Source organism: Anas platyrhynchos, chromosome 3, assembly GCF_047663525.1.
Source record: "Anas platyrhynchos isolate ZD024472 breed Pekin duck chromosome 3, IASCAAS_PekinDuck_T2T, whole genome shotgun sequence".
Classification (NCBI taxonomy): Eukaryota; Metazoa; Chordata; class Aves; order Anseriformes; family Anatidae; genus Anas; species Anas platyrhynchos.
In genome coordinates this window covers 75,382,575-75,407,206 of record NC_092589.1, presented here as the reverse complement: position 1 = coordinate 75,407,206, position 24,632 = coordinate 75,382,575, and the positions used below count along the sequence as shown (strand labels likewise).

At 38.4% G+C, this 24,632-nt stretch overlaps 1 long non-coding RNA gene across 4 annotated transcripts in view; it reads right to left on the bottom strand.

Moving 5' to 3' along the window:
- The window catches only part of LOC106019880 (uncharacterized), a 187,607-nt gene that overhangs the window by 82,301 nt on the left and 80,674 nt on the right, over positions 1-24,632 (bottom strand). For 3 of the 4 annotated variants that reach the window (XR_011808448.1, XR_011808449.1, XR_011808447.1), the window contains 2 exons: positions 11,993-12,599; positions 10,694-10,766 (listed from right to left, as the gene is read on the bottom strand). This is a non-coding gene — a long non-coding RNA (uncharacterized lncRNA). Of the gene's footprint in view, positions 1-10,693; positions 10,767-11,992; positions 12,600-15,359; positions 15,490-24,632 lie in introns of those variants that run through there. The other variant, XR_005264801.2, reaches the window with a different exon arrangement.

The following is a 24,632-nucleotide window of genomic DNA, read 5'->3' as shown; positions in this document are numbered from 1 at the left end:
AGAGGAGAGGAGAGGAGAGGAGAGGAGAGGAGAGGAGGGGAGAGGAGGGGAGAGGAGGGGAGAGGAGAGGAGAGGAGAGGAGAGGAGAGGAGAGGAGAGGAGAGGAGAGGAGAGGAGAGGAGAGGAGAGGAGAGGAGAGGAGAGGAGAGGAGAGGAGAGGAGAGGAGAGGAGAGGAGAGGAGAGGAGAGGAGATGGTAGTACATGATCTCTGCATTGTGCTATGTTGTACAAGATCTGAGAACAGATAATTCCCACTAGCTGTGCATCTGTAATTGAGATGGTTTGGGAGTTGGGAATGCAAGTAAACAGTTTAAAAGAATTGCAGTCTCACAGCACAGAATCATCTGGAGAACAAATCCTACGAGGAGCGGCTGAAGGAGCTGGGCTTGTTCAGCCTGGAGGCTCAGGGGCGACCTTATTGCTTTCTACAGATACCTCAAAGGAGGCTGTAGTGAGGTGGGGGTTGGCCTGTTCTCCCACGTGCCTGGTGACAGGACGAGGGGGAATGGGCTTAAGTTGTGCCAGGGGAGTTTTAGGTTAGATGTTAGGAAGAACTTCTTTACTGAAAGGGTTGTGAGGCACTGGAACAGGCTGCCCAGGGAGGTGGTGGAGTCACCATCCCTGGAAGTCTTCAAAAGACGTTTAGATGTAGAGCTTAGCGATATGGTTTAGTGGGGACTGTTAGTGTTAGGTCAGAGGTTGGACTCGATGATCTTGAGGTCTCTTGCAACCTAGAAATTCTGTGATTCTGTGATCTCTAGTGTTGCTTCTCTTCATGAATCTGATCTTAGTATAAGCATTTTCCATTTTCTGTCTCAGCACAGGGGTTTCTAACTTCCAAGCCATAATGGAACTCAGAAAACATTGATATTAGCGCCACTTTTCCAAAAGTATCTCTTATAATCACATTGCTGCACAGAACCTACCCAGAAGAGCAAAATAGGTCAGAAGTTAATCATTAATGTGCAGCATTTTCCACCTGTAGGCCAGCAGATCAAATAAGAAAAGGTCATTGCAATTTAAACTTTTGTTGTTACCACCTGTTCAGATGCTGGCACATCGTTCAGCCACATGCTAGTAAGCATCAGTGTTGTCTTCTTTACTTAGTGGTGCTTTAAATCCAGTGTGTATTTACTGTTCAGATGTGTAAGCAGCGGTGCCAGGCATAGAACCATAGTGGTTCAGAGTCCTAGCCTCTGCCACAAATTTGTGTTTGCTAATTTCTTCATAAAAAAACAGCTAGATCCCTGGCGTATGTTTTATATAAAATGAAAACATAATTCTTGATGTAATGAAAGGTTATTTTGCCAGAAGATTTAAAAAAAATAATTTTAAAAAATAGGTATTTAATGAGACATTCATGAAGCTGAAACTGTTTCTAAACCTACACTGTATTCTTCTCAGCTTTGTTTCCCCCACACCACCAATAAAAAATCCGTTAGGTAAACAATTTCAACACCATTTTATGTTTCAGAAACCAAGCCATTTTGAAACTAATTATGACATTTACTCTTTCAGGCATGTCTCTTTTCCTTAAAGTCGATCTTATGAATCACTTGGTTATTAGCCTGCTTGCTGAAAAAAAAATGTGCAGCATTATGATTCTGTAGGTGTTTCACATGCCATTAAGTACATTTTTGAGGTTTGCTATTAAGCTAATCTCTGAGTAAGAAGATGTGGAATATTAATGGAAGCATTTTGGAATTGTAAATAAACATGTTTGGAGCAATCTAGATGAAGAGCAGAACGATAAAAATGGTTATAAAAATCTAATTAACATTTTAACTGTAAAAAGCTTGCTGCTTCGATACCACTAGAGAATAGACTCAGACAGTAGATAAAATTAAATATTCCCATGTGGGTTTCCAGCAGATGAAACACTGCTATCAATATTTAATGGAAAGTGTCAGAATTTACCATCATTTGAAAGAATGCAAATAGAGGTTACCATAGAAATCACCTTGACTGAATATTGCACAAAATGCAACACAAACTACCCCTGAAGCATCCTCAGAGGAGTTAGGAAGATCTTTGTGTCTGCTATCTTTTCATGTAATCTCTTGACAGGAAGGAGAAAAGGACTTTGTGTGAGAATGTGTGTAAATATAAATTATTATAAGTTATTAACTAGTAATGTTAAATAAGAGAAATAAGAAACCAAATATATTTGAAACACTTTCATATTTCAGATATTTGTCAGCTGCACATCTATCCAGTCAATTTTGTAGTGCCTGTACCCAAAAGATGCAGTCCTTCCCAAACTACCACATTTTCTTTAGAGACCTTTTCATCTGACTCTTGCCAGATAACTTGATAACTTGAACTGGAGCACCTGAGCATCTCTAGAACATGTACAGTTCCCCTCAGCTTCTCAGAGACAACACTATCTTGAAAGTAGTTATGTTCTTTGACTACTAAAGAGTATAATGTAGTAGTAGAGAGTAATGAGGTTGTCCCCTCTTCTCCAGAGGAAACAACTCCTATTTCCTCATCCATTCCTCATAATTCTTGTTTTCTAGTACCTTCAGCAGCTTTGCTCAAGCAACTTAATATCTATCCTTCTTGTAGTGAGGGGCCCAAAACTGAATACAGTGTTACATGCACGGGGACAATCGCTTCCCTGGCCCTGCAGGCCACATTATTTGTGGTGCAGGCCAGGACGCCATTCTTCTTCATGGCCACCTGGGCACACTGCTGGATCATGTTCATCTGGCTGTCATCCAGCACCCTCAGCTCACTTTCAGCTTTCCAGCCACTCTTCTCCAAGCCTGTACCACTTCCTGGGGTTGTTTGAGCCAAGTGCAGGACCCAGCAGTTACCCTTGTTGAATGCCATACAACTGGATGCAGCCCATTGCTCTAGCCTATTCAGTTCCCTCTGTAAGGTCTTCCTTCCTTCAAGCAGATCAACAGCCCTACATACCTTGATATTATTATCTGCAGACTTACTGAGGGTACACTTGATCCCCTAATCCAGTTCATTGATAAAAGTGTTAAACATAACTGAGCCCTGGGGAATGCCACTTGTGACCAGACACCAACTGTATTGAACTCCATTCACTATAATTTTTTGTGTGCAGCCTTCCAGCCAGTTCTTCACTGAGCAAACTGTACACCTCACCTCCAACCTACACACCTAAAGCACTAAAGCAATGGACATTCCTTCTATTGAAACTGGACAAATTTGTAGCAAGGACTGGCAAAGTATGAAGCTGAGAAGAGGCAAGAAAGAGCCCGTGTCTAGGAGGCAGAACACATTGGGGAGACCCCCAATGTTCGAATCCCTGGTATTTCAAAAACCTCCTTCTGATGAGCAGACTACAGTTGCCTCAGTTTTAGTTGTGACAAGCATGATGCAAGTATCTAGGCAGAATATTCTTCCATAAAATCTTTCTGAAAATATTCAGGATATGTTCCTTCAGGATAGTAGATCTTAGTGGAGCCTAATAGCCTTTCTGCCTATATGCTTCAGTGTTTTCTTCCCAGATTCTTCTAGATTTCATATCACAAATCAAAGCAAGAGCCAAACAGCTACTTCTTACTTTTTCCCTACAGGAACGTACATGGTGTGAGCTATACAAAAATATACAGTAAGAATGGCAGCACATTGTGGATTGTCACAAAGCTGAGTTTAATTATCTCATTGATACTTTTGCTCTTTATGGCTCTGCTATAGCCTTTTGAAGGCAAAAGAGAATATCCTCGGACTTGACTGACTTAAATTCTCCGGCCTTTTGCTAACGTTTTTCTGCATGAAAACTTCTAAAATCTTTGTAATTGGTTAAAGAGCATCCTATAACTACTACTGCAGATCACTGAGATACTGGGTGATGTTACTGACACCACGCATGCTATGTAAAAATACTAATGGTCTTTCAGTCACAGAAATATGAGTCTTTTATAAAATGCATGACCAATATTAGGGTTTCATGTAGGTCAGTTACACGGAATGACTTGAATCTTTGTAGTCGTGGAAGCAGAATCCTTTCTGAACTTCATAAAAGTTTCACATACATGTACTGCTACTCTGCTCACATCTGGTACACATCCTGGCCCAAAGCAATGTGTACAACAAAACAAAACAGCTTCCAGAGTCATTTTTCCAAGCAAGGAAGCGTTTAAAAATTCACAGGAAAGTTTATTCACAGGAGATCAGGTCAATTTTGTACAACAAAGGGTGATCCAAAGACATTTCTCAATCTATATAGGTTTTAATGCAGATCGTATCTTTGAACTCAGCAAATTTGTCATAGCACATAATGAAATGAATGCTTTGTGCTCCTTCTGAGAAACTAAACTGATGAAAAGGTGTAGATGGAAACATTACTATGAACTTGACTAGCATAAAGAGCATATTGTCTTACTTATCTCATTCTTCCTCTCTATGCATCATAAAAGAAAAACATTTTGTTACATACATCACAATATTTTACTTATTGTTTTCTTTATTGTGCTTAGGTAGATACTGTTACTTTCTTTTAGCTGGAAGGAAGAGCAAAAGGCTCCAGGCTAGTTCTGCAATCAATGCTAATGCTGCTCTTTAGACAGCTTGAAATAAGACCAGACTGCTCCTCTGGAGTCAAAGATCCTGGAGTCATAATACTAACATCTCCCAGAACACATCACTGTTTTCCTCGCTAAACTTTTAGACTTGTAGGAAAAAAAAAATAATAAAATAAAATAAAATAAAATAAAATAAAATAAAATAAAATAAAATAAAATAAAATAAAATAAAATAAAATAAAATAAAATAATAAAATAATAAAATACTTGGGTGTTTTTTTGTGGGGGGGGTAAATGTTCTTATACATGCAGATGCTATTACTTTTCAAGAAACACAATTCAGCTGTATCATGCTACTGCACAGGCTGTATGTATAGAATACCAAGCAATTTATCTGGTGATTCAAGGAAGAAAAATGATTGCTTTATTTTCTGGTGAAAGCTAAAAAGAAAATTAATTACTGGCAATTCTAGGTTTTGTCCCAGGTGCCTGTTGCAGCTGAAGTAAAGATGCAAACTCATCTAAAATCTGAAAGACATCTGGGGAAGAAGACAATAATTCTCTCCTCGTGTTGTAATCCCCACCAGCATATGGAACTAATGCAAAGGGCAAAATGCAAGGCATGTGGAAGTCAAAGTGCTCTTCAGCAGTCTTCTCGGGAATATGTCCATGTTCAGCCTAGAGATTCACTATCTACAGACCAAAGAAACCCTTTCCATGACAAATATATTTCAAATGCATAGCAAATATAATTACAGTTGTTGGTCGTTTTGTAGTAATTTTATATGTATATTTCATCAAAGCAAGGTTGGCAGATGTGACTCAGGATCTTTCTTTACCGAAAGGTTTGTTAGGCATTGGAATAGGCTGCCCAGGGAAGTGTTTGAGTCACCATCCCTGGAGGTCTTTAAAAGACATTTAGATTTAGAGCTTAGGGATATAGTTTAGTGGAGGACTTGTTAGTGCTAGGTCAGAGGCTGGACTCAGTGATCTTGGAAGTCTCTTCTGACCTAGATGATTCTGTGATTCTGTGATCCACAGGTGCCCTGTGCACTTCTGGAGCAAAAGCTAGACACCAGCAAGGTTTCTCATATGGGAGTGGACACATGTTCTTAGGCACTGTACTTAAATGTCCTCCCCTTCCTGCATACCTACTTCTCTGTGAGCACTGCTGAATCTAGACAGGAATCATACATACACTATACATCAAAATGAGCATTCAGTGTGACACACACAGGAAGTCAAAGAGCTGAATGTAACACATGATCAGGACTTTCTGAGAGTCTTCATATTGTAGTGACAAAACTGTTCACTTCCATTTATTCAGTACAGCATTTTATAAGAATCATGAAAGCTAAGGTCTCTTCAAACTTCATAAAGCTTTGTATTTCAATAGTAAAAAATATCATTGTAAAAGCATTGTTAAATGCATGCTTAGCAAAATAGCACTGTTATTTGTATGAAGTCAAACCCATTAATAGAGCTTCCTGTATCTGCCAAAAGATTTATTTTCAGGCTCATTTACTCCTGGACTGATAGAAGAGGTCACAGAATTCTCAGCCTAAAACAGCTTTGAAATATAAATGCAGACTCAAGGGAATGAAGAAAGAAGAGTAAAAGCAGGTCTGAACTGCACCTTCACTTGAGTACATGCAGACACCTGAATTAATCTCCTGGTGCTAAGCGAGACCATAAGCTAAATTAATCAAGGAGGGATAAAAAGGTTGGGTCTGAATTTGAACCTGAAATTCAGATATAATCTGAATACTCTAAAGTGAAAGCAAAACTGTTATCTTGAAATTAAACATAGTGTTATCTGTGCACAAGTTATGAATTTCAGCTGAAAACAGCTGAAATTGTCTCTAAAGTAGCATGAGAGAGAAGCATAAGGAGAGAAAATCTGTACTTGGGTATAAGTAAAAGAAGCAAATGATATACTGGGTCACCTAATAATAAATTTACCAAGTCTGTGCAATACCATGAAGCAGGGTGCTATATTTTTATAAAAGTTAAGTCCAGTGCTGGGTTTCATCTTGTCTTTTCAAAGGTGAATACAGTTCTGTAACCCTGAAGAACATTACAGTGATTTCAGCCATGATCTGAACTGCATGCCATTCTGCTTTGCAATCTAAACAGCTTCTGTTTTATGAGTCCCACAGACTGAACACAGATTACAGCTAAATAAAAGAAAGTCTGTAATCTAGTATATGTCGTAGGCTACATTCATGTCTGACTAAGGATGTTTAGAGACAGAAAGCTGCCTCATCATCAGTGAGGACACAGCTATTGGCTAGTTCTTTTGTTAAAAAGATGCATTATCTGTATAAACATAAATAATATATATTTTTGTTTATGTATAAAGTTAAAGTAATGGCAGTGGATATATAAATCATTGCTCTGATCTCCCATGGGCCGTGTCTGGCATCAGCCTCCTACATGCCTCTTTTTCATAATCTTTACCAAAATTCTGCTCTGCTTAATGACAATTGGCACACTAGATCAATAGGAAAGGATATTGTTTACATGCAAAGTGGCAGCTCCTTGGCCCTGTTACAATGACTTTCCATGTCATTGTCAAATTAGGCAGCAGACTGAGAAGTCCCAGCGTATTGGAAGACTTGGGCAGCAGTCAGGCCACCATGGTACTCCCCTTTGACACAAGGACCAATGCATGATCTCATCTCCAGGCTCTTGGGAGTCCAGCTTGCTGCATGGACTCCTTCGTGCCCATAATTACAGCACACTTGAAGCTGTCCAGTGCCCAGATAAATCCACTTAATGCAGATAAGTAACAGAACTTTTTGCTCCCTTGGAGTTCAGCAAAGAGAGGTCCTACAAAGATACATGTATGTTCTCTCCTTTAGGCTCTCTTTCTCTTGTGCATTGTCTAGTTGATGAGAGTAGCTTGTAGCACTTTATAGAACAGTGTTGGTTACCCTATCTGAAATACTATTGCTAGAAAAAATAGGAAATCTAGCTTCCCAAAATTACCATGGTGAACACTTAGTTTCATTGTTTCTGTTTTCCCAAGAACTCATCATGAATGGAAAAAAAAAAAAAATCCAATGCAACAGGTAAGTTATAGTGAATGTTATACATGTATGAGGAGAAAATTGCCTTTATTACACAAAAACAGAAGGGGAGCATAAATCAAAAAGCATGTCCTTTTCTCAGCATGGTGCTCAGTACAAGTCCTTGTACCATCCAGGCAGTACAGATGCTGGCTTTGCCAGAGAACAGTTGAAACCTTGGCTTTGTCCCTACCTGGCATGAGCCAGTATCCCTAGTTTATGAAGCAAGGAGAAACAAAAAATAATAATAGAAAAAAATAGAAAGTGGTCATTCCTACATCCATAATTTTTTTTTGCATGGCTCATTCTGTGGCACTTTAGATGTGCCTCACTTCTTCCTAAAAGCTGTTGTCAAATAGCTAGAACAATTGAAAACGAGTTGGTCTTCAGAGGAGCGTGAGTTGATATGAAAACTGGAAAGGACCCCAAAAAATCCAAGTCGTTAAATAGAATGTCTATAGCCTTAGCCCAGCTATCAAACAGGGCTAAAAAGGACATGTTTCCTATAATTCTGTCTTTATGCAGTACCATTGAATGCATATAAAAGTATCCTAATTTAAAGTCCAATTTCTGTTGGATTTTACTTTGCGAGCTGCGCTCTTCAAAACAGTAACTTCATGTGTTTTGAGTGTTCTTTGTGTACAAATGTTTTGTAACAAGTACATTCACAGAACTTCTATGTACCATGTTTTTCTAAAACAGCCTGGAGAGCACTGGTTAGCATCACTGTAAACAAATGTGGAAACCACAGTTCTGCCCCCATCTCCTCTCAGAATCTGTGGAAACACCCATCAAGCTGACTTAAACATGAAGTGCATGGAGGAGAGTGGGTCAACAGTACCCACTTAGGGATATTATTTTATTTTAGACATATGTGTGCTGTACATTTGCTTAATTATTAACTGCACAATGGCATGACTTTTGGCAGGTAAAAGAGTAAACAGTTCTATTTTGTGGACCCAGTGTCCTTCTGCTAAAGCCCCAGTGCCACTGATTTATGTGGTTTAATGAAGTTCAGACAGAAGTTATGAAAACCTTTTTTTTTTCTGATTTTAAAGTTTGAATTCTAAATAATAAAATATTTAAATAAAGAAATGCTCAGAGTAAGAATCATTTCTCAGTAGAAAGCCTCCCTTTCATTAGGTTTAGCTTCCTTTATAGTGGAATCAGATAAAAAGCTAATGGACAAAAACTGTTATAAAAATCCTATTCTTGAGGATTTAGTGAGATGAAATATGTTTTCAGCATTCAGTTCTTACAATAAAAACTATTAGATAAATGCATTTTAAGAGGTATAAGTTTATTTAAATACTAAGTAATTAGTGAAGAGGTCTGCTATTCTGTTTAAGTCAGTTCAGAAAGCTTTTAAAAACACTTATCCTCCATCTACAGCATCTTGCTTTATCAGCGTGTGCATCTGAAAGAGGAAATGATTTTTTCCCCCTTACCTGTTTAGGAAAGAATATGAAAGCATGCAAGAAAAGCTATGCTTTTCACAGAAAATATGAAGCATTTGCCTCAAGAAAGTTTTGAACTTTTCAGATCAACTAGCATGATTGGACTTGGCACTCTTTAAGGCCTTTCCAACCTAGATGGAAGCCTATGGTTCTATGATTCCAAGACAGAAGTTGCACACACAAGTCATAGACCTGAAACACCATGATAAGAAATGTCATGGTTTTGCCTGGGACAGAGTTAATTTTTTTTCATAGAGGCTCACACAGTGCTGTGCATTTTTTATGACAATAGGGGTGATAACACGGGGATGTTCCAGTTGCTGCATAGCGGTGCCTGCACAGAGCCGAGGCCTCTCCTGTTCCTGGTGCTGCCCACCCAGCGAGGAGGCTGGGGGTGCCCCAGGAGCTGGGAGGGGACACGGCCAGGACAGCTGGCCCAGGCTGCCCAAAGTCATGTCCCACACCGTGTGGCACTGTGCTCAGCAACAGCAGCTGGGGGAAAGGAGGAGGCAGGGGGGATGTTGGGGTGAGTGTGGCACTGTGCTCAGCAACAGCAGCTGGGGGAAAGGAGGAGGCAGGGGGGATGTTGGGGTGATGGCGTTTGTCTTCCCAAGGAGCCGTGCTGTGGGGTGAGCCCTGAGCTCCTGTGGGTGGCTGAGCCCCTGCCTGCCGATGGGAAGCAGTGAGTGGATTCCTTGTTCTGCTGTGCTTGTGCATGGCTTTTGCTTTGCGTAGTGACCTGTCTTGGTCTTAACCTATGAGGTCTCACACTTTTACCCCTCCAGTTCTCTCCCCCACCCCACCTGGGGGCGGTGGGCAAGTGGCTGTGTGGGGCTGAGCTGCCTGACAGGGTTAAACCACAAGCCATTAAAGGCCCAATTCCCCCATAGTTGTTTTTAACTATGAACTTTTACCCCTTTGGAGATAAGTACTTTCTAGTTTTCCAGTCCTGTGTGGAATTGCTCCAGAAATACTTTTAACATTAATGTAGCTGAACGGAACAGTGTGCAGGGCAACTAGCAATGTTGAGAGCAAAATATTTTCTATAATTATTTATGATGAAAAAAAAATATTGCTCTTTAATGAAAAAGATATTCAGTTATGTGCTAACTGGAAACCAAAACCATTTCATGTCTTTTGTAGAAAGCTTCTACAATATTGATTTTTCAGGATTATTTTATTCTAATCAGTTACGGAAGTAGAAGAAGAAAAAAAATCCATTGAGTTCTGGGGATATTGATTTCATATGTATCTGATTGACTCTTAAATGTCTACATACAATATGATGAGTCCTTGCAGGAAAAGGATTTAATCCTTGTTGGAAAATAATAGGTATAGTAATATCACACCTGGCAAGAGAGCTGGGAAGGACACATTGTACTAAATAAAAAGGAAGTGTTGCAGGAAAAAGTCGGCACTGGCGACAGCTTCTTTTTTTTTTTTAAGGCAAGTAGTTGTTGTTTCCATATAAATTTAACACACTTGTAGTCTGTTCTACCCCAGCATAGAAATTAAACTGGAAGTAGATGAGTTAGTTTGACAAGGAAATTAAGATATTCCATATAAACTGAACATTGTTATTCCATTGTTGTTGTGTTTAAGAAATTAATTTCTCATATTTGGAGAGAATAAGTAAGAGTACAAAGATATTGACTTAAATACCTTTTCCCCATCACCCAGTCCATGTGAGAGGATACTGTAGTAGAGCCACGCTGTACAGCTGGAAGCAGCAGACCTGGAAGAAAAGCTATAATGATTAATCTAGATGACAGATTGGAGTCACCATTTTGGAGGACAGCAGATTCCAGTTATTGTCATGCCAGCCGCTGACAGTGGGTTGTTATTCTCAACATCTTATTGAAGACAGCTCTATCATTCACAGCACAAATTCATAATACAGGTTGTCCAGAGAGGCTGTGGAGTCTCTGTCTCTAGAGATATTCAAAACCTGCCTGGATGAGATCCTGTGCAGCGTGCTCGAGGTGGCTCTGCTTGGCAGAGGAGTTGGACAAGATGATCAACTTCCAACCTCAACCATTTTGTCATTCTGTGATTCTGTGTAATTTCTGTGAGAATTGGTACAATAACATTATCTGGGCATATTCAAAGGCAAATCAGAAAAGGTAGGGAAATGAAAGCAGTTCTAGTCTTGAAAAACATTTAAAATAAGAGACCGTTAATGTAAAAAAATTAAAAAAAAAAAAAGTGTAAGAATGCTTGAGCTTCTTACTACATAAATCATATACATGTAAAAGAAATTGTAGCTGTGAATGTGGGTCCAGGCTGCCAGCAGAGGATTAAGCCAATTCTTACTTCATTCATTTTCTTCTACACAACAAATTACAACTCTGAACTCAAAAAATTATAAAATAACTTTCAGAGAATGTTACATATTTCTGAAACAGTTATGATTAGTGAGATTTTTTAAAAATAAAAATTCTCCTTTTCCCTGACTGAAGAATTAGGTTTATACAACAAAAATTAGAAGAAAAATAAAAATAAAAAATAAAAATAATAAAAATACAAGAATGTTTACTGAAGTCAGTGGTCTTCTTTTTGGGTGATTACAATAATCTTTGTAACTTGTCTCCAGTTCAAATATCCATATGCAGAAGATTAGGATAGGAGACTGACATATGGTTTCTGTAAATGTTCATTGCAAGCTAATTGCTTGCATGACTGTTCATAGAAACTGCAATCATGCAAGAGTCACAAATGTATTTATTAAAAAGCTCAAATGCCTATCAAAACATTTTGACCTTCTGACCATCTGGATAGACAAATCCAGTTCTAGTTATAGAAGAAAAAAAAAAAAAAAAACCTTTTTTCTTTACTCAGTGCAGAGAATATTGTATATTTTCATTGATAATTCCTTACACTGTGGGTAGATTAGATGACCTCTAGGAGTTCTTTTCAACCTAAGCTTTTCTATGATTTCTTAAGTAAATTTTGAATTCTTACCTCTGATAACTATGTGTCAATTTTTTGATTTACACCTATGTCCTTAGGTCTGAAAGCAGCCTTTCGCATGGTAATACAGAAACACCAGCTTCATATCAGCAAGATATAGCACCTAGATAAGTGGAGATACAAGCAATTATTTCAAAGTAAGTCTTAATTATAATTCAACAGATAAAACGCCATCACAGTCTGTGCTCACAAGAGTGATTATTAAGGAGAAGCATAGCTTAATCAAGTATTTATATAAGCCACTTAAAGACTACTTAGAGATGCATTGTACAATGGACACTAGTGAGTACTTCTATCAATATTAGAAGTATATCCCCTCAAGGAATTTATAACAAGTATTCTGAGAGATTTCTGTCAAGCTAGATATACCAGAAATAGATGTATATATTAGAATTTGTAGCATTTCTGTAGGCTAATATTGGATTAAGACTTTAGCTCTTATTCCTTATCTTGGACTCGTGGAATTGCTCTGACAACAGAGGTACAACACTTCAAGGTCTTGAAGGTCCATGCAATCTTGGCCAAAAGAGTGGGAAGAGTTGCTTTGGCAGAAGTTGTCTTGGCAGATGCATTCCCTTCCAAAATTTCCAGCCAGGCCCTGAATCAAAGGAAGAGTAGCATTATGAGCATGCCCTCCCAAGTAGAGAATCTCTATTCAAGAGTAGCTGCATTGTTTTTCATAAAGGGACAGGAGAATACATCTGGCCTTCAGAGTGTCATTAAATCAAATACATTTTGTTTTGTCTAGTAAGTCATTATGGAGAAGACAGCTAGCAGAAATTACTGTTGCAGGAAGTTATTGTTTTGATGAATAAATCAATGACTTTTTCTGAACAACACTTGGAACTATCTTGGTGGCCTGATATATTTCATTTAGATGGAAGAACCTAGCTGCTAGTTAATTGTTTGTATGCAGGGATCAATCTAACTCTGATTTCAATCCCCATGTAATAATGAAAGTTATTGAGCAAGTCTGGTTAATAAACTAAGGCAACAAATCTCAAGATATTTTTTGATATGGCAAGTTTTTGCCACAACTTGCAGACAACAAAATAATTATACAAACATTTAAGTAGAAAAATATAGCCATGTAAGCTTATTTTTAAATGAAATATTTTTTGTGCTGGTTTAATATCAAATATTTACCAGATGCAATTGGGACTGAAAAGTCAATAACTCGTCAAAGAAAAAAAAATAATAAAAATCTACTGCGACTTCAGATAGGACAACTAAGACACTGTAATATATACATATTACTGATTAAAATTTGTGGATTAGAAATCTTTCTTTTCTGGAAAGTCATTAAAGAACTTACAACAAGGATGGTACAAATTGTCATATTTACACACTTTTTAATACTTTAATATTAGATAATTTTTTAGGAGAAACATAAAAATACTTTAAATTCAATGTCAAAAGATTTATTCATTTAGTATATACCATAAACTTATAGGGATTTAAAAAAAAAAAAAAAAAACTCTCAACATCTAACCTTCAACCTCTAAGCTTCAGCTCCTAGACGATACCTCCCACAGTCAGTCCAGTTTTAGCACTGTTAGATCCCAAATCTGTCACAAATAGCATGTCCTATTATTTTCCAGTCTGTTAAAGCTTATTTGTGAATCTGAACAAGTAACATGCACAAACTGCCTCAGCCTAGATAGAAAGAGCTAAGATTAGCATTGTGCACACTCCTAATATAAATGGAACTGTCTGGGGGTTACATCAGCATTCAGATTCATTGCTGTAAAGTCTGCTAGATTTAGTGCAGCAAGACTAGTCAAGGATTAAACAATCTGTTATCAAGGGAATAGCCAACATGTCCTGGAAGAACCACTGAGGATCAGTGCAATCAGCATGTGGAGGGACTGGAAAGATAAATGGAAAGATCTGAAGCATAAAGTGTACAAAGAAAAACTGAATTAATACTAAAAACACAAATGGAAAACTTTTAGTTGTTACTAAAATGCACATTAAAGACCAGAACATATAATTCTGCAATATTGGCTACAGTGTTCTGCTTTGTCCCAGAGCACTAATAAAAATCTTGAGTTAATCTAATAAAATATAACAGTAAGAGAAAATTTAAACTAGGAAACTTTTAAGGATAATTAACTTAGAACAAGAACCAGTACAAGCTTTCCCCAAACATTTTAAATACACAAAAGCAGTTCAAATGCTGTTGCAAACAACACCTTCAGATTAATTATTTCTTTTACTCATTTTCCCCTAAAAGACACAGCGTAATGCAAAAATATAGTCTAGAAGCAGAAAAGATGCATAGCCACTGAGAAATTAGCATCATATCCCCAGGACCAGGAAGCTGACAACATTTCTGATAGGATGCCTTAGAAGTTTCAGCTCTCTCCTGAAGTCCTGAGTACTAAAAAGCTTAAGCAATGATGTGTCTGTTTTAAATGAATAGAGATAGGTGTTCATATTTGGGGCTTTAGGTAAAAAAATCTTACTAGTATTTTCCCCCCACTAAGTTACTGGATGGCCAAAATGATTCTAAATGGAGTGACAAAATGTCTTAAAATTACCTGACAACAACCAAGTGTCAGGTATGTAAGTGACAGCTACCAAGTCAACCTTTGCCAGGATTTAAAAATACTGTGATCTTTTTTTCCTCTTGTACCTTTGAGAAACTCCTTATGTGAAGGAGTGGATAGGAGCTAAATCAGCTTTATTGCTATATCTTGGAAATCCTCAGCTGTGCCCTACAAAGTAGTTTTACAGCCACTGCAAGCTGCAGGAAACATTTGAAGACTCTTCCTGATTTCTAAATTGTTTACTAGTAAAAACTACAGAAATTTTATTTAAAAAGAAGTTACAGTACTCGTTTTGAAAACCGTTTACTTCTAAGGTAAGAAGAAAAGGAGTGTTACACTCCAGGAGGAAGGAGAAACATCTAGCGCTGGCTTTAAAAAAGAGAGAAATTCGTTCAGCAGTAAGGGAAATGTAGGCAAGCCCACTTGACACAGCACAGTGGGTGTGAGGTTTTTTGAGTATATGATCCTTAATGATATTTTGTCTTGATTGGGTTTGTATTGATGTGTTTAGTATTACAGCTGTTTATAATCCACTTATAAACTCATGCCTAGACTCTAGAAATGCACAGCAATTTACAGCAATTTAAAGTTTTCTAGAAGAAATGAATACTTCATTCATAGAATTCACATTAAATATAAGCAACAAACCTTTAAAGGTGACTCCAAATTTTTTATTTAAAAAGATTGTTTTGAAGGAAGAACCTCCAAGCTTTTGATTAGTACAAAACTGAACGGTATAATTTGGAGGAATAGATAAAAGAAAAAAAAAAAAGTAACAAAAACATTATAAAAATATGTTTAGTTACCTCAAAGAAAGTGCGAGCTCCAGACTTTAATCTGAGTTTGCTGTAGGAAATCTGAACCTTCAGCTATTCCACCTGATTGCAGAGATTTCAGATATTGTATAAATTCTCTATCTCTGACTTCATTGTGGCTGTTTGAAAAATAAATTTAATTAGCTTACTGGGGCAAATACTGTTCTCTTTTAGCCTAAATGAACTTGGTTGCAATGATAGAAAACTCCATATTTTTTTTATGTCACATTAACCTATTATTCATTCTTTTCATTAAAAAAAATTCATTCATCTTTTTCATTAACCTATTATTCATTCTATTCAACCTTTCTATTCATTCTTCCTACAGCATTTCCCAGATTCAGTGATTGGTGGATGAATCAGAAAATTTCTTCTACTCACTCATAAAGTAAGGTAGATGGACTCTTGCCCTGCTCTACCTGATTGTTCTGAGGACCATCCTGAAGAGGAGATCTTTCACTACATCTGCAGTACCTTTCCCTAAAGCATTTTCAGACTGTCTTTTCCCATTCAGCAAAATATAAGGACTCTCAGTTACCAACCAACACTGAAGCTGTTCCATCACCATCTTGTCTCATTGCCTTCAAGTAGTCATGAAAGAATAGCAAAAATCTGTCATTAGCTCATGACCAAGAAAAAGATCTAAAATATTTTACATGTTTTATATGGCATTTTTCTAGTATAAGTGGTACTATTTTAAAATTGAACTTAAGATTCCTGTGAGACGGGCTCTTCAGCTTTTTTGTCTTTCAAGGGGTTAACTTGGTAGCTTAAGAAACCAATCAAACACTCCGGCACTACCATTTGCTGTTGAAGGGGGCTCAAGAGGACAACTGATTGCATATCCTTTTGCAAATCCCCCAAGCCAATATTTCTGAAGTCTAAAGTGGAAACTATTTGTGTGCAGCTCATGGGTTTAACTTCAATTTTTGCTTAGCATCCATTTTCATGTGGGCAGCAGGAAACACATCAGACTCATTTGTCATCTGGATGAGACCTGGTTCTTCCTTTAGTTGAGAAAATTGAGATTGAAAGTTCTTTATGAGAGACAACAAACATATTTTTTATCCTCTTTTTTTTTTTTTTTTTTTAATTTGAGAAGCTATTTCTTCATAGCAACACTTGACTAGAATAATCTTTGACAAAGAAACTATTCCAGATCCTAATACACCCTCATACATAAAGCAAATATTGGAGGAAATTAAATGATCAAAAATTGCAAAGCCAAGGCAGACCTTTCTTGGAAAAAAAATCACACACATGCCCCAAAAAAAAAAAAAAAAAAAAAAAAAAAAAAAAAAAAAAGTGAGCTGAATTGAAAGGAAGCAAAGGAAGTAATACCTTTAAGAATTGTCAGCATAGCAATCCATAAAATTTTTATGCAAAAGACTAAAACTTCACATTTGATTACTGTAGTCAGATAAGCAAAATATTGAGCAACAATGTATTTTCCCCTTGTGCCATGGTTAGCTCCAGATGATTATACACACAAAACTGCAGAGAAGTAAAACTCCTTATTGTTTCACTGGCAGGTCTATATGAAGTTACTCCACTTCAGTAAGAAGGTTAAAGGTAAAGAGGTTCTCAGTTACAGCCCTGTTTGCTGGCTAGCTTTGCCTGAGGACTGCAATGGTAATTTTTAGTTGGTAAAAAATTTTATTGGTAAAAAAATTGACTTGTATGCACACCACAACTTCTGAGGTTTCCTAGTGAACCTGAGCTGACCAACATGCACACTGCTGTGGGCCCATGGCAATATCTTAGAGCAACTAACTGCTGTCCTTATGACTGAAAAAACAAACTAACTAACAAAGAAACAAAAAACCTCTTCCACATTCCCGTGGTATCTGGGAAATTCTAAGGTATTTTCTCAGCTTTTCAATTTGTTTACTGCCTGGAGACGACCATACTTTGAGCTTTAACACCTCAGACATTTTAGAAAAGAGGAGACAGGAGGGAAGAAAGAGGAGGAGAGCGGAGCACAGAGGGAAGAATTTTTTCAAGACTGAGAAGAAAAGTTTTGAAGCAGTTTTTGTGCAGGACTGTTAAGAATCCCAGCTGTGACTGCAATTCACTCACTCTTTGTTCCATTTATGTTTCAATGTTATTTTGAAAGGGAAGAAGATGGCTTTGACCACATCTGCTTTTTAAAGGTAGTGATCATTTTTCTACACAGAACAATAAATAAATAAATTAATTAATTAATTAATACATAAATAAAAGCCCTTGGAGGTAAAGGCTGACCCTCACCTATTTCTTTGCCATTGCACAATCATAAAGTACTTCCTTTTGAACTCTGTTGACAATACATTTACCTATACATTGTGCCTTTCTTCAGAAATATACTTATTTGTAACATCAGTACCACTTTTAAGCTATGGTAGCATAACCTGCTTCAGATCCTGTGTTAAGCTCCTATTTGGTTACTGATTCCACATAAGATCACATAATCACAGAATCACAGAATCACAGAATCACAGAACTGTAGGGGTTGGAAGGGACCTCAAAAGATCAACAGGTCCAACTACTCTGCCAAAGCAGGTTCCTCAGAGCAGGCTGCCCAGGTAGGCGTCCAGACAGCCCTTGAATATCTCCAGAGAAGGAGACTCCACAACCTCCCTAGGCAGCCTGTTCCAATGCTCCATCACCCTCACCGTGAAGAAGTTCTTTCACATGTCAGTGTGGAACTTCCTGTGCTCTAACTTGCAGCCATTGCCCCTTGTCCTATCCCCACAAACCACTGAGAAGAGGTTGGCTACATCCTTCTGTCCCCCACCCCTCAGATATTTATATACACTGAGGAGATCCCCTCTCAGTCTTCTCTTCTCCAGGCTGAACAGACCCAGGACTCTCAGCCTTTCTTCATAGGGAAGATGCTCCAGGCCCCGTATCATCTTTGTGGCCCTCCGCTGGACTCTTTCCAGGAGATCCCTGTCTTTTTGTACCGGGGAGCCCAGAACTGGACACAGTACTCCAGGTGAGGCCTGACCAGGGCAGAGTAGAGGGGGAGGATCACCTCCCTTGACCTGCTGGCCACGCTCCTTTTAATGCACGCCAGGATCCCATTAGCCCTCTTGGCCACAAGGGCACAGTGCTGGCTCATGGTCAACCTGTCATCCACCAGGACCCTCAGGTCCTTCTCATCAGAGCTATAATATACATTATAAATTATATAAATAATAATATATAAATATTAAATTATATAAATTATATAATAATATAAAAATAATATTGAAATATATAAATTATATAAATAATAATATATAAATTATATGAAGATACATTATTCCTCTGGGCCTCAACTTTCTCATCTGCAAAAAGGAGTTAACGACTCTCACTTTCTAGTAGTACCCTGATGAGAAATCATGTAATGGCACCAAATATTTATTATTAGATATGTATGACCAATACTAAAGAAGCTACTAATGTAAAGCAACATCCTTGAAAATTTCTCACAACTTCATATTTTTTAAATAGTATCATATCATGACATTGAGATAATGACGACTGAATATTCACACAATTGTCAGATTAAAACTGGTAATATTTAAATATTTACAATAGATTCCTGACAGAGTACAGTGATACTAGAAATTACCAAATTTGAATTGGCTGAGGACCAACTTACAGTGCTCTGTTATTTATTATTTTGAAGAACCTTATAAACACTGCAGGGAAGGTATTTCTGATCTTTTCTCTGAGGCTTTGCAATGCAGTTATCACTTCTATCAGTGTGAAGTGACATGACGGTTGCATGATAGGTAGGAGCTCAAGGGTACGTTCACTTGGGTAATGGCCACAATTACATGTGCAGGTATAGTGTGGGTCCCTACTACTGGCTCTTCTCTTGCAAAACCATAACCACTGATTAATGTAAGGAACAAGCAGTCTCAACTGCTGATTATATTAAAATTCTTATTATTTTTAAAGGACTTCAGAGATAAAAAGTTACTAGGTTTTAGCACAGACCAGTATTTGCTGATTTACCAGTGGGTAATTTGGGGAATTTAAGATTCTTATAGACCTGATGTCTGAAGGACTGGATAGTATAACCTTTCTCTTTGCTTCCCAGAAACACTTACATCCTTGGAAACCGGCCATTTTGGCTAATTAAGGTCAAAAGCAAGTTAAAGCTCAACCAAATCTGTGACCTACACACTCTTCATTCCTCTCCTGGGCCCAGTTGTAGCTATGGCTCAGAGCATTCATTAAATGTTTCAAACATCTGCTGGTGGCCTGAGGTGCAGGACAACCACCTCTACCAGATCTGCTGTGCCTAGACAGCTGAACACTCTTGGTCTGCCTATGCCTTCATGGGAAATTGACCTTGATCTGCTTGTGGGTGTACATTTGCACATGATTTCTGGACCTGGCAGATATGCTTGAACTTGAGAGTGAATTCATCTCTCCATAAAAATAAGCATGCAAAAACATTTGTTGACAATAACCCTGGTTCACAATGCTATGTAACATTCCCATGTCCACAGTCATGTTTTACTCTGGTAGTTTAACAACTGGAGATAAGATGCTTCAAATTTTTTTTCACTTCTTACTAGAGTGCACTGGGATTTCCTTAACCACAAAAAAAAAATCTAGATATCCAGAGGAAAAAAAAAGTTTTTCTGAACACAAATAATCCTACAGAGGTTGCATACTTCCTAAACCAAACTTTCTACAATAATATTCAGTCTCTTCTAAAAGTCTAAAAATATATGTTCCTAATCAAATCATGTCATTTTCATAAAACTGAGCTGCTGTATTCTGCTCTGGGGAAAAAATCGGGACAGGATTTATCTTGGAAAAATTAGTACAGATATAGTAGCCCTATACAGATAACTCAGTTACACATCCTTTCAGAAAGATTCAGATCATCTGCCTTTGTTTAAGATTGGTGTTGGCAAAGTATAGGCAATGCTGGAGAACATTTGTTTACTCCTCAACACAGTCAAGTCAGGATGGAACAAAATTCAGCTGGTTGCTATGCTTTGGACCACCCAATATTGTGTCATAATTTTAGTGCTTGTGTCTGAGTAAAAGTGTAGCTTCTAGCCTGAATCCTAATTCAGAGACAGGGCAAGGAAAGGAGATACCTAAACTAACCCTGATCCTGGACGTGTTCCGTCTTCTAGCCATGACTGAAGCTGTGAAGGCTCACAGCAAACAGCAAAACAGCCACAGTCACATTCCTGCAGGGAGGAGGTAGTACAGAGATGTTGGATAAAGGAGAGGGCAGAGTTGCCTCTCTGTTAGCCTGGTTTTCCATGCTGGCAGTAATAAACTTGCGGATTTACATTGCCCAGATCAAAAGTGGAAAAGGTCCCTTTACCTTTGGCTGTAACCCCGGGCTGTCAGAGCATAGAAGAGATGCACAGAGGTGGACTTCATAACTGAATATGAAGCAAACCACAGGTATAAAAACAGAACTTATCTCCATTCTTCCTTAAAATTAGGATATTGTGCAGCCAAGAATGAGAGGGAAACAGGAGCAGAAAACCTGACACCTGATGGTTAGACATTACAGTTAAAATTGGAAAAACCTGTACCTTGTCACAGTCCTGAAATTTCCCTCAGCAAATACCTTCAGTTCAGAAGTCCTTCACTGTGCAACTGATGAACTTGCACTTTTAAAGAGAACAACCAAATGTGAACAATTTTTGCAAGCATACTAACAATATTTAGGAACTAAGCACTATGATCCCATTCTCGGTTAAAAAAGGAAACAAAAACAAACAAACAAACAAACAACAGATACTTCATAGAATATTGTTTGTAAAATAATCTGTAGAACAAAAAAATTAAGTACTAACTGCATATAGTAACACTAATATTTTCATAATTACTGGAAATAAACAAGTAGAGAAACAAGACAGATTAATTATCGAATTGATCTAACTCAACCTTACAATGAATAATTGATATACTCTCATTATTACAACAACTAATTTAAATGACAAAACTGATACATGACACCTTCTTAGAAGCCAGTTAAAAATCATTACTAATCACATCATTCTGTATTATGGCAAAAAGGATGAATAAAAGCCTATTTGTAAAACATTTAGTATCAGCATTTTTCATAGTTCTCTGAATGAAATACAAATGGCCATCGGAGTTAAGAGTGAAATGTCTCTAGAAAGAACAGAACTACGCACTCCTAACATAATAATACAAGATTCATAACTGTGAAAAATACAAGGTCTACAGCCACATCAGCATGATGGATTTTTTTTTTCTAAACTGAAAAGGAATTCATAATATTCATTAAAACAGGATGTCAACAGGACAGCCATGCCATGGACACAGACATTAGCCATTTTTAAACAGCAGTTGAATAATTCTGTCTTCAGTGCCTTACAATTTTATATTCTGAGGTGATTAAAACTAGTAATTTGTGACTTTGACTGGGGTAAAACTATCATTTACTTCCCAGGAGGGAAGCTGCATTTGCAATACTTTTTTTTTTTTTTTTTGCCTTTTCACAATCAACCTAAGAAATTCCTACGTCCATGGAAAGGGCAGGAGCTTTTAAGAAGTCAGGAGAGGAAAAAAATGCATTAGTTAGTTATCCTTAAGAGGGGGCAGAGAATGACATTTTAAAAGGTTAAATTTGGCAAATTAATTGGCAGCACCAGATGGAGAAATCAGTCCAATAGAACAGGTAACTTTTTCATACACTTGCAGATGACACCAAGTTAGGTGCGTGTGTTATCTGCTCGAGGGTAGGAAAGCTCTGCAGGAGGATCTGGATAGGCTGCACCGATGGGCTGAGGTCAACTGCATGAAGTTCAACAAAGCCAAGTGCCGGGTCCTGCACCTGCAGCGCAATAACCCCAAGCAGAGCTACAGGCTGGGAGATGAGTGGTTGGAGAGCTGCCAGGCAGAGAAGGACCTGGGAGTGATGGTGGACAGTCGGCTGAATATGAGCCAGCAGTGTGCTCAGGTGGCCAAGAAGGCCAACGGCATCCTGGCTTGTATCAGAAACAGTGTGACCAGCAGGGATAGGGAGGTGATCGTCCCCCTGTACTCGGCTCTGGTGAGGCCGCACCTCGAGTACTGTGTTCAGTTTTGGGTCCCTCGCTACAAGAAGGACATCGAGGTGCTTGAGCAGGTCCAGAGAAGGGTGACGAAGCTGGTGAGGGGCCTGGAGAACAAGTCCTACGAGGAGCGGCTGAGGGAGCTGGGCTTGTTCAGCCTGGAGAAGAGGAGGCTCAGGGGCGACCTTATTGCTCTCTACAGATACCTTAAAGAAGGCTGTAGTGAGGTGGGGGTTGGCCGGTTCTCCCACGTGCCTGGTGACAGGACGAGGGGGAATGGGCTTAAGTTGCGCCAGGGGAGTTTTAGGTTAGATGTTAGGAAGAACTTCTTTACCGAAAGGGTTGTTAGGCACTGGAACAGGCTGCCCAGGGAGGTGGTGGAGTCACCATCCCTGGAAGTCTTTAAAAGATGTTTAGATGTAGAGCTTAGGGATATGGTTTAGTGGGGACTGTTAGTGTTAGGTCAGAGGTTGGACTCGATGACCTTGAGGTCTCTTCCAACCTAGAAATTCTGTGATTCTGTGATTCTGTAATGCATTCTGCAGTACTTTTCAACTGGCCCCAGTAGCAGCTCCCAGGCTTAGAAGCCTCTCTTCTGGCAGGTGAGGAAAAAGGACATTTATTTATTTAGATGAAATGTGTCAAAAATTATATCAACATCTTAGCATGTAGGAATGTCTGGAGGATCAAGAATGAGGATAGCCAACTTCTTTTGAACAGAAGTTATAAGAGTTTTAGGATATTCAGAACAAAGTCTTGTGGGCTTTCATAAGATGACAGAAACAATTTTAAAATCTAATTTTGGCACAGCATGAGTCAATGATATGCCTCCCGGGTTTTACACCATCATCTCCACTAAACCCATTTTCTCTGCTACTTATGGCATATTTTTTCAAGCCATTTCCCACCCCTACTTTTCCCTGGATGAAAGACAACAAAGGGTAAAATTCTTATCCTGATATGCCAGAATATACATATGTAATAGTTTCTAAATATCTGCATTTGAGCCTGAGACTGAACATAAAACTTACTCATTTTAAGGGAAAAGCTCCTACTCTCATCGTATATGCTGTTTATGCAACTGGCATGCCACTGACCTCGGTGAAATTTGTCCAGTATAAGAATGCAATGTCTACTTCAAATGCTGAGAAGAAAGCATTTTGCTCCTTTTGAACAGTTTTATATCACAGATACAGGAAAAGAATAATCATAATAATATGTACTATGAATATTCCTTTTCAGTATTAAGGGATGTTCAATTCAATGCGTCTCCAGAGCAAGGTGAAAAATGTCCCGATGAATATAATTAAAGAATTTTGTGGTTGCCAAGCCAGATAATAAGATCTGTCCTTCCCCCAAATAAATTTCCCCAGCACAGAATTATGTCTTATCACTGCAATCATCTAGGAAAAAAGAATGCAATTTTGGCAAAAACCTAGAGCTGCTGAAAACATCTTTAGCAATTCAGTCTTTCCCTAAGAACTCAGTTGTACCATGGCCTGGTGGGTCTCAGATCTAGAGCCTACCTGTCAGAGGGACGAAATGACACAAAGAGTTACTTTGCTAGAATACTACACAAGTAAAAAAATGATGATGTCCACTCACATGTGACTGCCACTGCTGACTTGCTGAAAGCTTTCTCTTATGGTTTTAGATAAGAAAGGTATACTAGTCATTGGATGCTGATCCTCAACATCAATGGATTTCATTGCACCAAGTCCAGGCTCTCCAGGCAGATTGAGAGGTAAAACCCTGTCTTTCTGCAGTTCACACAAGGTCAGTTGAAGTCCAACAAGTTTGATTTATACTCAGAGTAAATAATCAAAAATTTTGTTCACATTCTTAAATTGGGGTAGGAGATCATAGAATCATAGAATATCCTGAGTTGGAAGGGACCCTTAAGGATCATCAAGTCCAACTCTTGACACCGCACAGGTCTACCCAAAAGTTCAGACCATGTGACTAAGTGCACAGTCCAATCTCTTCTTAAATTCAGACAGGCTCGGTGCAGTGACCACTTCCCTGGGGAGCCTGTTCCAGTGTGCAACCACCCTCTCTGTGAAGAACTTCCTCCTGATGTCAAGCCTAAATTTCCCCTGCCTCAGCTTAACCCCATTCCCGCGGGTCCTGTCACTGGTGTTAATGGAGAAAAGGCCTCCTGCCTCTCGACACCCCCTTACGAGGAAGTTGTAGACTGCGATGAGGTCTCCCCTCAGCCTCCTCTTCTCCA